Consider the following 13,823-nt stretch of genomic DNA (forward strand, 5'->3'; position numbering starts at 1 on the left):
TGCAGGATCTTATGATACACAAAGGCTACAGCCACACAACTCCTTTCTGTTATATCAGGCTGCAGTGTAAGACTCAGTCCCAATAAGCCTCCGCTAGGATTCCAAGAATGTCTCCAAATGTTTTGATTTTTAAAAATGATTCGTCAAAAAGTGCAAAAGTCCTGTTAAACTCCAGACAAAACAGATCAGATTACGAGCCCCCGTTCATAAATCTCATCTAAATGTAACAGTAATGCAGCTCTTTCTGCATGAGTAAAACCCCGCATCTCCAAAGGTCCGTGCGTAAAAGTTGGTTCATCTTAGAATGGCGCGTTCGTGCGTAATTCTCTGAACGCTTCACTGCAAAAGTCCAATAATTCTCACCCCAGCGCGATTCACTTGGCTGCAAACGATTTATCTGTCTTATCTAAGCCTCTCTCTTATCAATTGCTTCTCCCTGCGCATATCTCACTCTGCCTCCCCCTGTCTGTGCTCCGTCTCCCGGTGTGTCTCCGTTCACCGGCTCGGCTGGATCAGGTTGTTCTCGCCCCCCGCGCGTCTCCTCTCTGGTTGCTTCTTAAGTGGTGTGCAGCTTTTCCACATAGGAACAGAGCCTCCCTCCTTAAGTTTTAAGCGTCAAGTCGGACAGAGGAAAACCTAATCACACCGGAAACTGGACGATTTTCCTTTCAAAATAAGTGAAAACGTTTATTTTGCATGAACATTTTTGTTCTCTGTGCTGAAACTGAGTTGTCATAATAGCAAACAAATTAAATGTAGATGACAAAATAAAGACTACTGAGAATGGGAAGCATAAGTATGATAATTACAGCAGACTGACATAATCGTATTTGTTTTAAAGAAATGAAAAAGTAGTAAAGGCAAAGAATGTTGCAAAAGATATGGTTCCTAAAAAATGTACAAAATACTAAACATAGTATAACACTAAATAATATCTTAACTTGTGACAGAGACGGAGTTTGGATAAATTACCATCCCTACTTTATGACTATATGGTCATAAAAAGTCATAAATAAAAATGAAACCTGAATGAATAACTGCATCCTGTTTCTCAGATGTTCTTATTATCACTCAGTATTTCCGCGATGACAGGGACATTTACAATATGGCACCTTAAGAAAGAAAACATTTTACTTTGAAAGTTTCTTACCGGAAGCTTGAGCTCTCATGTGGCTGGCTTGACTTATGTTCTCAATCTTGTGCCAGGGCCTGTTCCTCTCCTCATGAAGGCAGGGTGTACCACCTCCTTATTAGGAGCAAGGAGACCTGAGCACCCATGGGTGCTCTTAAAGGGAAAGTTAAGATGGGATCATTTAAGTGCCGTAAAATGTCATGTAACAAAAAATAGTCATTTTGTAAAGAAAATAGTGTTTCTTTAAGAGATCATGATATGAAGGTCTCTTTAGAATTTAAAGACAGAGATTAATTAAACTAACCTTTAACTTCTGCTGAGAACATTTAAAACTAGGAATTTGTCTGTTTTTGTATTGAAAGACTTTATTTTAAAGCAACAGTTATTGGTAATTTCAGGTTGTGGGAGCTCTCTTTTATTTGACTCAAGGTTGCACTTTTATAATATGAGTCACTAAAAACTGATGATTTTACTGAAAACACAGGAGGAAATTTAATGGATTCTTATTCACGAGGGACATGAAGAACTTTAGAGGCAACCTGGATAAAAGATGTGAAAAAGCATCTGCGTGTGTCTCTCCCTCTAATGCAGGGAGAGCATTACATCATCAGTCATTTCAAGTAGGTTGTTTTTTAAAGATATGAGTCAGAGCCGGGGCAAATGATTTCCCAAAAAAACACCAGCGTTTGTTGTAATCTGCTGGGATTATTGTTGGGATTGAAGGGTTGGGGTTCACAAAGGGAGCAAAATAAAAAGGACTGTGTTCCTCAAACCTATTCGGGTGCCATACAGGCACAGCTGTGTGTTCGTTAAAACATAGCTTAAAGGAATAATCTCGAAAATTTTCATTTATATAAATGTCTGTTAAGTCAATATCTATCGCCGAATGAGGTAACACAATGGTGATTGAGCCTATGGCCCACTGATGGAAGCCTTTGCATTTGCAGTATATAGTATTATTATGGACTGGATGTCTGTGGTGACAGTTAGTGACGCAGTTTTCCATCACCCAGCAGTGGTTGGTCTGCCAGAAAGGGTAGGCGGAGCTAAGCGGCTGCTTTTAAAAGCATCTTGCCCACAGCCTTTTCCCACCACTCAGTTATACAGTAGATACCTAACTGATATTGCCAGTTTATCTGATATTGATGGTGAGTTTTTTTTAACACTAATCTAGTTTACTACATACGCGACGATGCCAGGTGACTGTGAGGTTTGCAGTTTCCACAGTACTTCTCACAATATCCCATCACTTCTTGAGCATGGCATTTGAGATATGAAAAAACACCTGCTGGTATCCTAATATATATATATATTTTGTAAGAGAAGGATCTGTTGTAAACATGACATTTCCCCACCTTAAAGTTCAAACTGCAGCTGAATTCTATAATGGAGTGTGTCAATAAGGAAAAATAAAGATGTCTCACACTACAACTATCACCATCGCTGCTCGACTTTATGTCCACAACATGACAAGCTGATCCTTATCATGTTTGTTTCATGTCCGCATTTTGAAATATTTGAATTGCATAGGGTTTGACTGCAAGCACATTTAGGTGATTGTGCTAATATGGTTATAACACGGAAAAACTTTGAATGCCTAAAACCAGTGATGGTATTGAAAGACCTTAAAGAAGTGCTTCAAACATTTTATTCACCACATTTTCAGATGTCATTACAACAAGTTTTTCAAAGAGAATCAGCAAATGAATATAAAATCAGCCCCTGTTAAAGGTTTTTAAGCAGTTCTGAAACAGACTAAAATGAATACTGATGCCTCTATATGACCTACAAAAGCAAACAAGACCATCAGGAAGAATACGGCCTTTGCATGTACAGGACAGAAGAGGTACCGCTTTGTCCGCAGGGGTCGCCAAGTACACTCAACATGAAAGTTACTCAAAGTAGTTCTAAGTGACACACTTAATAAATGATTCTGTCGATCCATTAGTCTGAAGAGTGAAAACAAAATGTGTCTTTTATTAGGCGAGAAGATTGCAATATCCACGTCTAATCTGATGCATTCAAAAGCTAAACCTCCTTCAAGTGTCTGCTTCCATCTCCTTTGCTTCTCTGTAAAGTTCCACTGCCTCTGTAACAAAGTGTCTCATTATATGTTTGGTCTTAAACTCACTGACCAGAGGACAAATCTGCTTACATTTCCTAAGCAGACCTCAGCTGTAAGCTCAGTGTTTCATTTCAGGGTCACGGCTGGTTGGGTCGCCATGGAAGCCGGGGGTCACGGCAGATTCTTCCTCCCAGAGGAGACAGAGACAGAGGAAGCAGGCATCCCTGTGCTGCTATTCCTGGAAAACACACACATGCACACACACACACACACACTAACACGTAGTCATGTACCAATGTAAACACTGACCTTTTACCTTGCAGCGTACAGAGTGATTGACAGACAGATGGGACACACTGCTATCACTGACAGGATAAAGTGCGACCCCTCATCTCAGTAATGACCGCAGTTAACATGTACTGTATATATACTGTATGTGTGTGTGTGTGTGTGTGTGTGTGTGTGTGTGAACTTGAAAGAGTATCAGGTTTACAGTGCTGCTTGCTATCAGTCCTCGATGTGCAACGTGGAATTCCCAGTATGTCCGCGACAGGAAGGAGATATACTGTACGTGTGTGTGTGCGTGTGTGTGTGTGTGTTTGAGCAGGTGAAATAATGAAGAACAAATCCCCAGGTTGCACAGCTGTCTGTAACACTGGAAGTCACAGGTGTTTGATATCAGTGACTATTTTTGCACCATTACAAATTCATGGGAAGCACATAGGCGACAAAACTGCCTCCAGGTGAGTTTTCCCACGTTAAGAGAGTTAAAGTCGTAATCTCGAAGATCTCAGTATGGTTCTCTTTGGCGGCACCCGTGGTGATAAATGGTAATTGCGGGAGCATACTTCCCAGATATCCAGACAGTGCTGCATGTGTGACGTCCACGGTTGGCTCCGGTTGTAACTCTTGATTTTCCTGGCTGACGGTCGCTTTCCTTTTCAGACTGTTTGCTTCATCTGAGCGTCGAATTTGTTTCTTTTTCTTTGGATTTTCACTTATTGTTGAAGTTGTATCTGTAGTCATCCATCTTTTCTTTGTTTGTTCAGCCATAGTAGATTACTGTTTACTCGCAACACTCGCAGAGAGCGGAAAAGCAGCCGCTTAGCTCCGCCTACCCTCTCTGGCAGACCAACCACTGCTGGCTGATGGAAAACGTGACTAGTCGCCACAGCCACACAGTCTGTAATACTGCAAAGGCTTTCATCAGTGGGCCATAGGTTCAATCACCATTGTGTTACCTCATTTGGTGATAGACTTAACAGACATTTATTTCATGAAAATCTTCAAGATTACTTCTTTAAAATGTAATACAACAGGACGTAGGACATCAGCTAGTCTAAAAACAACTGTTGGTTCTGAGGCCCAAAAAATTAAATCCCCTATTTTGCATTTGCAACTAAGCTTGCACACTGTGTGAGGGACGATGTTCAATGAGGGTTATTATAGTATAGTAAATATACTCCAACAGGATGATGCAGGACATTAAAGTGATGACCTCTAGTCACGACAAAAATGTTACCTGTTGAAAAAGGTCAACAGGGTAAAAATGGTTCTCAAAAGACCAAGGGCTATGAATTAACCTTCATCGACATTTTTATCTCACTCTTGGGAGGCATTTAAAAACAATAATAACAGATTAGATTGGCTTATGTTATAATTTTCAAAAAGCTTGGTTTACATATTTATAGAGAAGCTCCTTTTTGGGGGAGAAAAACAAATTTGGACGTACTCTTCAGGTGTTAACTTTGGACCTACTGTAAATAAATGTGGTTGTAATGTGGTGCAGACTCACCTAATTTCAGAAGCTTTAATAAGCTCAGAGCAACAAGGACTTTCCCCCAATTTTCCCCCTGACCAGACAACCAATACAGAAGTAATCGAATGATTCTTTAGTCACATTTAGAGATATTAGGTTAGTCCGTGCAAGACCAGGTCCTTTGAAGGCTAATTTTTTTCATTCCACTTACTTGGTTTCGTCTCCTCTCTTTTCACTCTCCACTGTTTTCCTTTTGAAATCTCACTGGGCATGTGTGCGAGAGTGCTAATTAACTTCCTCTCCAATATCCTGATCTAATTAATAGACTCAGTTTCTTTTCCTCCTCTCTTCTTGCCAACTTCCTCCGTCGCCTCAGCCAGTCGCAGGATGAGGCAAACAGCCGCTGCGCTCCCACCCAGAGTTCAAACGCAGGTCAAAGGATCACACGACCTCTACGACTCACTCTGCTGCTGTCTAGCCAGCCTGTCTTAATCAGGGCATATTAGATCTGTAGTGGATCTTCCAGCAAAGATTATCCCCGATAAATCCCACAGGATCAATGACAGAGAACCTTTAGTTTTAGCTGCTGGATTTATTTACACTGTGCCAACCACTTTGGTGGGAAGCAGTTATCTCAATGTTTACACTGCCAAGTAGGGTCATTTTTGAGGCCAGTTATGTCATGATACAAACATGGGGAAACTATGCTGTGCAGCAAGTGATCATGCTTCAAACATCCACTCTAGCTTCCCAAAAGTATTATTTACTTTAGTGATTGGAGGATTAGATTGAGGTGACTTTCAAACACAGAATTACATGTATCAACGTAATTCTTTTTGGGAATGTAAAACAGCATTTAGCCGATTACATGTCACTGCACATCCCTCACTAAAACTCAGACTAATGGCATTCTCTGACAAATACCAGCTGCATAAGACAGACAACAACGCCGCTTCAGTGTTTGGTGACGTAAAACACTGAGCAACCGGTGTCTAAGATACAGTTGGCCTTTGCAAGGAAAGGGTAATACATTCATGCAGAAAAAATAATCCTATGACTAAATTAATAGCTGCGTAAGAGAATACAATTAATCTGCATTGTCTAGACTCGCATCTGTAGTTTTAAAGACCCGTGAAAATCAAGTGTTTAACCTTGTAAACATCTCCATGTGGTGTTCATCATGTGCTACAAGACATATCAGGGACAACATCAGCAGTCATCTCCATGGCTGGGCCTCTCTGCTTTTAAACTGCAGTGTACCAAGGACAGGCTGAACAACACGTTTTCAGATTGGCAGGTTTGTGATGTCGCAAACCTAAGGAGCCAATCCCGTTAATGGACGGGGTGACGCTATGCATATCATTATGTGCAACCTATGGCAACCACTTCCGGCGATGTGCGAGCCAGCTGTAACCGTCATCGTAATTTTTGCAAACTCACTACTGACTACTAACGTTAACGTTACTACTACTAAATACTACATTTCAAGCTAGCTAAGTTTCAACAAGTTGCCACTAAACGATGGCAGAGACATGTTTTGTTTTCAGCTGTAATTTTATGAAAGGAGAAACGTAGTACATAGTGGGCGAGGACTATGCAGATTGGGGAATTTTTAATGAGGGAGAAAGAGGAGACGCCTTGGGCGGATTTTTACAAGGTAATTAGACGTATTCTGCAGAAAAAAACATATCAGACACAATTTATTATTTCAAGCAGAGCATTTCATATGTCCTAAAGCATGATTTTTTAATTCACTGACATAAGACATTGATAATTACATACCCATTTATGAATATTGTACTCCATGTATTTATGTCATAAAGTTACGTAAGCTCAGATCAATTGAGTTAAACTTCCACTATGTCCCTCGCAGGGGTCTGATCAATCGCATATGGGTCGTCCTCAGTGGTTTGACTCCTGGATCCAACATCAATCAGTCCTCTTAACATGTGCATCATCAAGTATATAATCTCTTTCAAAAGCAAAGTGAGCAATGAGCTTTGGAATCTGGCAAATAATATGACTAAAGAGCAGAAATGTGTTGTTCTGTACCCTGACGTTAACAATGGACAAGTTACAATAGAACCGAGAATAGTAAAGTACAACTATGCAACTTTGCCAGATTGTGAGTATGAGTAATATTTGTCGGTGTTTCCCTCCCAGGTCTTGTTTTAGATTTCACAGCCTCTTATTCCATTTTCGTCCCTCATATTGTATTTGAACTGGTGCTAATCAAATACTAACTGCAATCCGGAACAACATGGCTGCCCATTGGCATTGTTTTGGCTCTGTGAATCACTTCACAGTTTCCTTCTCAAAGAACGCTTTGATGGGATGGAAAGCGAATGAGGGAGTACTGAGTCAAGGGAAGGCGTGAGGGAGGAAAAGGGGAGGAGGGGGGGGGAGGATGCTGAGAGGAGAGGAAAGGAGAGCTGGGGAGGGAGCTGAGAATCACGGCTGTATTGTTGTGTGTTTTCCCACCATCAACAGCAGAGGAAGTGGAACGGAGCAGCTAAATATACAAACAGCACAATGAGGCAGCGAGCGTGGAGCAGCTGTGGAACACGGCTGTCACCAGGTTCAGGAGTGTGAAACACAGAGGACCGCCTTTTATTCATGCAGGAAGAGATGACTGAGTGTGCACACTTCATGTCCGATACACCTCCACATCCAGACAGCTCAGATGCAAGCATACACCTGGGAGATCACCAGTAAAACCACAGTCTTTAACAGTTAGATTGAACATAACAGCTTTAGTCCAGTGGTTCTCAAAGTGTATCACAACAAAGATTAGAACCATTGTCCCCCACATGATTAGATTTTATCTCAGTATATTACTGTGAAAGGATTTTTGCTTTTGGGTGTTTTCTTATAGAAAGTGTATTAAACCCACATTCAGTCACTGTGACACTTGTTAATGGAATTAAAGGTGAAAGCTGCTTCCTGATGACCACCCTGAAACCTCCTCGGGGATCCCTCCTAACTTTGAGAACCATTGATTTAGTCCATTAACTTGCTAGCTAGCACTGGCATGTTAGCCACAGCAATTAGTCAGTATTTCACCAAATTTTCAAATCTTTTTTCTCCAAAGGGAAACTGATTTTTTTCAGACCAGTTTAGGCTGAAAACATGTAAATACGTGACCATGCAATGCTAACAAGAGTTTCCAAAGAGGCAGTAAAAAAGACCTTCATTTTGTTTTTGATACATTTTGATTTTGTTAATTATTCAGGTTCATTCGGAACCCCACAGAACCTCATGTAAAAAAGTAATGGAAAATATTAAACTTATGTAAACTAAGCTATGGCTACACAAAAGGCTCATAAAGGAGGCTGCACGGTGGTGCAGTGGTTAGCACTGTTGCCTCATAACTAGAAGGTCACTGGTTCAAACTCCAGTTTGGGTAAAGTTGGCCTTTGAATGTCCTCCCACTGTCCAAAGACATGCTCATTAGGTTAATTGGTGACTCTAAATTGCCCATAGGTGTGAGTGCAAAAGGTTGTCTGTCTCTATGTGTCAGCCCTGGCGACCAGTCCAGGGTGTACCCTGCCTTTTGCCCAATGACAGTATAGATAATGCACGTTAATATTTGTGTAATGTAAATGTCACTGCATTTATAGCACTCGGGTATTTAGCGGTGCAAACATCTTGACGTGATCTGATATAACATTATGGCTATTATCTCCTTCCATATATTTGCACACACATGTGAAAACTTGAACTTTCTATATTTCTCTTTTTACAGACACACATATTTAACGCTAACACTGTGGTCACAACATTTAACACATATTTTAAACTTAATGTAAAGAAATTTGCATCACAAGACACTCAGTAAAAACCTTGGTGATGATGCCCTGCACCCTGGAGCAGCAGGAAACGTCATGTGTCCCTATACTTGTGTGACATAATGTAAAACTGTTGTATTCTTTTGTGTGTGTGTGTGTGTGTGTGTGTGTGTGTGTGTGTGTGTGTGCACGTGTGTCCGGTTTCCCTCTTTCCAGGTCATGTGGGAATTGGACCCTTCGGCTGAGGGAAAAAAACAGGAAGAATTGCAGCAGACGTTTTTCCTAATTACAGTCGCAACAGCGGATGTGGTTGTTATGACTTTATATGGACCTGCACAGTAATGATCCGATTAGTGATAAACACATGACAGCATGACTGGACAACATCGTCTTCATCTGCACTGACATAAGTGCCATTTAAAGTACTTTTTTATCCATATGTACAATTTCCAGCACAAGAGGATGAGCTGTAGTCATATCGTCATCACGGTCATCTACATTTTATCTACATCCTTCTTTACTACCTTTCTATTATCCTTCTCTACTCTTTCTGCCTCTGCCATCCTTAATGTCTCTCCTCTTCGTCCTCCTCTGCGTCACTTTTAGCAGCAAATTAAAGCAACTGTTCCGCCCATTAATTTCCAATCTACCCAGATTACCTACAGCGCATTCCACTTTGCTTTGCTTTCTAAATCTCATTACTGCTGCTGTATTGACCTAATGTCTTCGATTTAATCATATGAGCTGAATATAAACGAAAAAGGAGATGGTTTGAACTGCAGTCCAGCTTTACAGACCCTATAGTGATAATTATAAAGTGTTTTTTTAAGGCCCCTGAAAAATGGGTAGAAATAAACAGTTACAATGTTACAATTTCATTTAGCACACGATCTTGTCCAAAGCGACGTACATTTAATTAAGTTAATAAAACACAAGCAATGATCAAGACAGGAGGGAACACAGTCAGCAGGTGCCAACAAACAGTTTCAAGTGCAATCGGACACTGGAGCCGACAGGTTTGGTTGAAGACCAGTCGCGCTGCTGCGTTCTGGATCATCTGCAGAGATTTGAATGTGCATGCAGGAAGGCCTGCTAGTAGGGAGTTGCAGTAGTCAATGCGTGATATCAAGCTATCATTATAGAGTTATAGAGTGATGTTTCCCATGCAACAGCTTTAGTATAATTTAATGTATTCAAACATAACAATTAACATTAAGATACATGTACAGGTAGGTAGCGGCACAAAGTACACACCCAAAATTAGAGACACAGTTTACCTGGAACATAAATCTTTTATTGTTTCATATTGTTGTTGAGCATTAGCTAACTTAAACACAATAAATGCTCACAAATCTTATCAAAACTCATCACACTGCATGAAATGTACTGTACAAATAACAGCTTAAAACAAATTATACAACACTTAGTTCCAGCCAATTAATCTGATCTGATAAGAGGCATTCACTGAATGCCGATATAGAGAACAATATGACTGGGACTTTTCTTTCTGTGTGTCTCTCAGAGACGTGTTTTGAATACTACAGCAGACCATGAATGTCTACATTAATGAAGCTGGTACGTCTGAACCTCTTACAATCAAAGCCAACCATTGCATGAATAAATCCCCGGCCCACACCTGCATCAAAGTTGAGGGCAAAGAAAATCACCTATCTGCAATTTTGAGTTAACATCAATTGCTCGGAGAATGACGTACATTTCAAAAGTCCCTTGGTTGTGAGGGGGTATAGCTCAGTGGTAGAGCATTTGACTGCAGATCAAGAGGTCCCCAGTTCAAATCTGGGTGCCCCCTATGAGAGTGTTGTGAACACATGCTTAGTTATTGACTTTGGGGCAGGCACACAATGAATGCCAACCACTGCATTAACAAATCCTCGGCCCAACCCTGCATCAAAGTTGAGGGCAAAGAAAATCACCTACCTGCGATTTTAAGTTAATATCAATTGCTTGGAGAATGAGGGATTTCAAAAGTCCCTTGCTTGTGAGGGGGTATAGCTCAGTGGTAGAGCATTTGACTGCAGATCAAGAGGTCCCCAGTTCAAATCTGGGTGCCCCCTATGGGAGTGGTGTGAACACATGCTTAGTTATTGACTTTGGGGCAGGCACACAATGAATGCCAACCACTGCATTAACAAATCCTCGGCCCAACCCTGCATCAAAGTTGAGGGCAAAGAAAATCACCTACCTGCGATTTTAAGTTAATATCAATTGCTTGGAGAATGACATACATTTCAAAAGTCCCTTGGTTGTGAGGGGGTATAGCTCAGTGGTAGAGCATTTGACTGCAGATCAAGAGGTCCCCAGTTCAAATCTGGGTGCCCCCTATGAGAGTGTTGTGAACACATGCTTAGTTATTGACTGTGGTGCAGGCATACAAACAAAGCCAACCACTGCATGAATAAATCCCCAGCCCACACCTGCATCAAAGTTGAGGGCAAAGAAAATCACCTATCTGTGATTTTGAGTTAACATCAATTGCTTGCAGAATGACATACATTTCAAAAGTCCCTTGGTTGTGAGGGGGTATAGCTCAGTGGTAGAGCATTTGACTGCAGATCAAGAGGTCCCCAGTTCAAATCTGGGTGCCCCCTATGGGAGTGTTGTGAACACATGCTTAGTTATTGACTTTGGGGCAGGCACACAATGAATGCCAACCACTGCATTAACAAATCCTCGGCCCAACCCTGCATCAAAGTTGAGGGCAAAGAAAATCACCTACCTGCGATTTTAAGTTAATATCAATTGCTTGGAGAATGAGGGATTTCAAAAGTCCCTTGTTTGTGAGGCAGTATAGCTCAGTGGTAGAGCATTTGACTGCAGATCAAGAGGTCCCCAGTTCAAATCTGGGTGCCCCCTATGGGAGTGGTGTGAACACATGCTTAGTTATTGACTGTGGTGCAGGCATACAAACAAAGCCAACCACTGCATGAATAAATCCCCAGCCCACACCTGCATCATAGTTGAGGGCAAAGAAAATCACCTATCTGTGATTTTAAGTTAATATCAATTGCTTGGAGAATGAGGGATTTCAAAAGTCCCTTGGTTGTGAGGGGGTATAGCTCAGTGGTAGAGCATTTGACTGCAGATCAAGAGGTCCCCAGTTCAAATCTGGGTGCCCCCTATGTGAGTGGTGCGAACACATGCTTAGTGATCTACTTTGGAGCAGGCACACAATGAAAGCTAAGCAATGAATTAATAAATCCCCAGCCCACACTGGCAAAGGCAAAGAAAATCACCTATCTGCAATTTTGAGTTAACATCAATTGCTTGCAGAATGAGCTACATTTCAAAAGTCCCTTGGTTGTGAGGGGGTATAGCTCAGTGGTAGAGCATTTGACTGCAGATCAAGAGGGCCCCAGCTCAAATCTGGGTGCCCCCTATGGGAGTGGTGTGAACACATGCTTACTTATTGACTGTGGTGCAGGCATACAAACAAAGACAACCACTGCATGAAGAAATCCCCGGCCCAAAACTGCATCAAAGTTGAGGGCAAGGAAAATCAACTATCTGGGATTTTGAGTGAACATCAATTGCTTGGAGAATGACATACATTTCTAAAGTGTCTTGGTTGAGAGGGGGTATAGCTCAGTGGTAGAGCATTTGACTGCAGATCAAGAGGTCCCCAGTTCAAATCTGGGTGCCCCCTATGGGAGTGGTGTGAACACATGCTTAGTTATTGACTTTGGGGCAGGCACACAATGAATGCCAACCACTGCATTAACAAATCCTCGGCCCAACCCTGCATCAAAGTTGAGGGCAAAGAAAATCACCTACCTGCGATTTTAAGTTAATATCAATTGCTTGGAGAATGAGGGATTTCAAAAGTCCCTTGTTTGTGAGGCAGTATAGCTCAGTGGTAGAGCATTTGACTGCAGATCAAGAGGTCCCCAGTTCAAATCTGGGTGCCCCCTATGAGAGTGTTGTGAACACATGCTTAGTTATTGACTGTGGTGCAGGCATACAATCAAAGCCAACCACTGCATGAATAAATCCCAGGCCCACACCTGCATCAAAGTTGAGGGCAAAGAAAATCACCTATCTGCGATTTTGAGTTAACATCAATTGCTTGGAGAATGACATACATTTCAAAAGTCCCTTGGTTGTGAGGGGGTATAGCTCAGTGGTAGAGCATTTGACTGCAGATCAAGAGGTCCCCAGTTCAAATCTGGGTGCCCCCTATGAGAGTGTTGTGAACACATGCTTAGTTATTGACTGTGGTGCAGGCATACAAACAAAGCCAACCACTGCATGAATAAATCCCCAGCCCACACCTGCATCATAGTTGAGGGCAAAGAAAATCACCTATCTGTGATTTTGAGTTAACATCAATTGCTTGCAGAATGAGCTACATTTCAAAAGACCCTTGGTTGTGAGGGGGTATAGCTCAGTGGTAGAGCATTTGACTGCAGATCAAGAGGTCCCCAGTTCAAATCTGGGTGCCCCCTATGGGAGTGTTGTGAACACATGCTTAGTTATTGACTTTGGGGCAGGCACACAATGAATGCCAACCACTGCATTAACAAATCCTCGGCCCAACCCTGCATCAAAGTTGAGGGCAAAGAAAATCACCTACCTGCAATTTTAAGTTAATATCAATTGCTTGGAGAATGAGGGATTTCAAAAGTCCCTTGTTTGTGAGGCAGTATAGCTCAGTGGTAGAGCATTTGACTGCAGATCAAGAGGTCCCCAGTTCAAATCTGGGTGCCCCCTATGGGAGTGGTGTGAACACATGCTTAGTTATTGACTGTGGTGCAGGCATACAAACAAAGCCAACCACTGCATGAATAAATCCCCAGCCCACACCTGCATCATAGTTGAGGGCAAAGAAAATCACCTATCTGTGATTTTAAGTTAATATCAATTGCTTGGAGAATGAGGGATTTCAAAAGTCCCTTGGTTGTGAGGGGGTATAGCTCAGTGGTAGAGCATTTGACTGCAGATCAAGAGGTCCCCAGTTCAAATCTGGGTGCCCCCTATGTGAGTGGTGAGAACACATGCTTAGTGATCTACTTTGGAGCAGGCACACAATGAAAGCTAAGCAATGAATTAATAAATCCCCAG

General features: G+C 41.7%; 13 non-coding genes across 13 annotated transcripts; all 13 read left to right on the forward strand.

Moving 5' to 3' along the window:
- The first annotated feature begins 10,482 nt into the window (after positions 1–10,482).
- Positions 10,483–10,554, forward strand: trnac-gca (transfer RNA cysteine (anticodon GCA)). The gene has a single exon. It is a non-coding gene; the product is annotated as a tRNA-Cys (tRNA).
- A 193-nt stretch (positions 10,555–10,747) lies between these two features.
- Positions 10,748–10,819, forward strand: trnac-gca (transfer RNA cysteine (anticodon GCA)). Its single transcript has one exon. It is a non-coding gene; the product is annotated as a tRNA-Cys (tRNA).
- A 195-nt stretch (positions 10,820–11,014) lies between these two features.
- trnac-gca (transfer RNA cysteine (anticodon GCA)) lies at positions 11,015–11,086 on the forward strand. The gene has a single exon. It is a non-coding gene; the product is annotated as a tRNA-Cys (tRNA).
- A 195-nt stretch (positions 11,087–11,281) lies between these two features.
- On the forward strand, positions 11,282–11,353 carry trnac-gca (transfer RNA cysteine (anticodon GCA)). The gene has a single exon. It is a non-coding gene; the product is annotated as a tRNA-Cys (tRNA).
- A 193-nt stretch (positions 11,354–11,546) lies between these two features.
- On the forward strand, positions 11,547–11,618 carry trnac-gca (transfer RNA cysteine (anticodon GCA)). Its single transcript has one exon. It is a non-coding gene; the product is annotated as a tRNA-Cys (tRNA).
- Positions 11,619–11,811: 193 nt separating this feature from the next.
- trnac-gca (transfer RNA cysteine (anticodon GCA)) lies at positions 11,812–11,883 on the forward strand. The gene has a single exon. It is a non-coding gene; the product is annotated as a tRNA-Cys (tRNA).
- A 186-nt stretch (positions 11,884–12,069) lies between these two features.
- trnac-gca (transfer RNA cysteine (anticodon GCA)) lies at positions 12,070–12,141 on the forward strand. The gene has a single exon. It is a non-coding gene; the product is annotated as a tRNA-Cys (tRNA).
- A 195-nt stretch (positions 12,142–12,336) lies between these two features.
- On the forward strand, positions 12,337–12,408 carry trnac-gca (transfer RNA cysteine (anticodon GCA)). The gene has a single exon. It is a non-coding gene; the product is annotated as a tRNA-Cys (tRNA).
- A 193-nt stretch (positions 12,409–12,601) lies between these two features.
- Positions 12,602–12,673, forward strand: trnac-gca (transfer RNA cysteine (anticodon GCA)). Its single transcript has one exon. It is a non-coding gene; the product is annotated as a tRNA-Cys (tRNA).
- A 195-nt stretch (positions 12,674–12,868) lies between these two features.
- Positions 12,869–12,940, forward strand: trnac-gca (transfer RNA cysteine (anticodon GCA)). Its single transcript has one exon. It is a non-coding gene; the product is annotated as a tRNA-Cys (tRNA).
- A 195-nt stretch (positions 12,941–13,135) lies between these two features.
- trnac-gca (transfer RNA cysteine (anticodon GCA)) lies at positions 13,136–13,207 on the forward strand. Its single transcript has one exon. It is a non-coding gene; the product is annotated as a tRNA-Cys (tRNA).
- Positions 13,208–13,400: 193 nt separating this feature from the next.
- Positions 13,401–13,472, forward strand: trnac-gca (transfer RNA cysteine (anticodon GCA)). The gene has a single exon. It is a non-coding gene; the product is annotated as a tRNA-Cys (tRNA).
- A 193-nt stretch (positions 13,473–13,665) lies between these two features.
- trnac-gca (transfer RNA cysteine (anticodon GCA)) lies at positions 13,666–13,737 on the forward strand. The gene has a single exon. It is a non-coding gene; the product is annotated as a tRNA-Cys (tRNA).
- Positions 13,738–13,823: the final 86 nt, after the last annotated feature.

Source organism: Semicossyphus pulcher, unplaced genomic scaffold (assembly GCF_022749685.1).
Source record: "Semicossyphus pulcher isolate SPU_LCO1_2020_fin unplaced genomic scaffold, fSemPul1.0.p SCAF_17, whole genome shotgun sequence".
Taxonomy (NCBI): domain Eukaryota; kingdom Metazoa; phylum Chordata; class Actinopteri; order Labriformes; family Labridae; genus Semicossyphus; species Semicossyphus pulcher.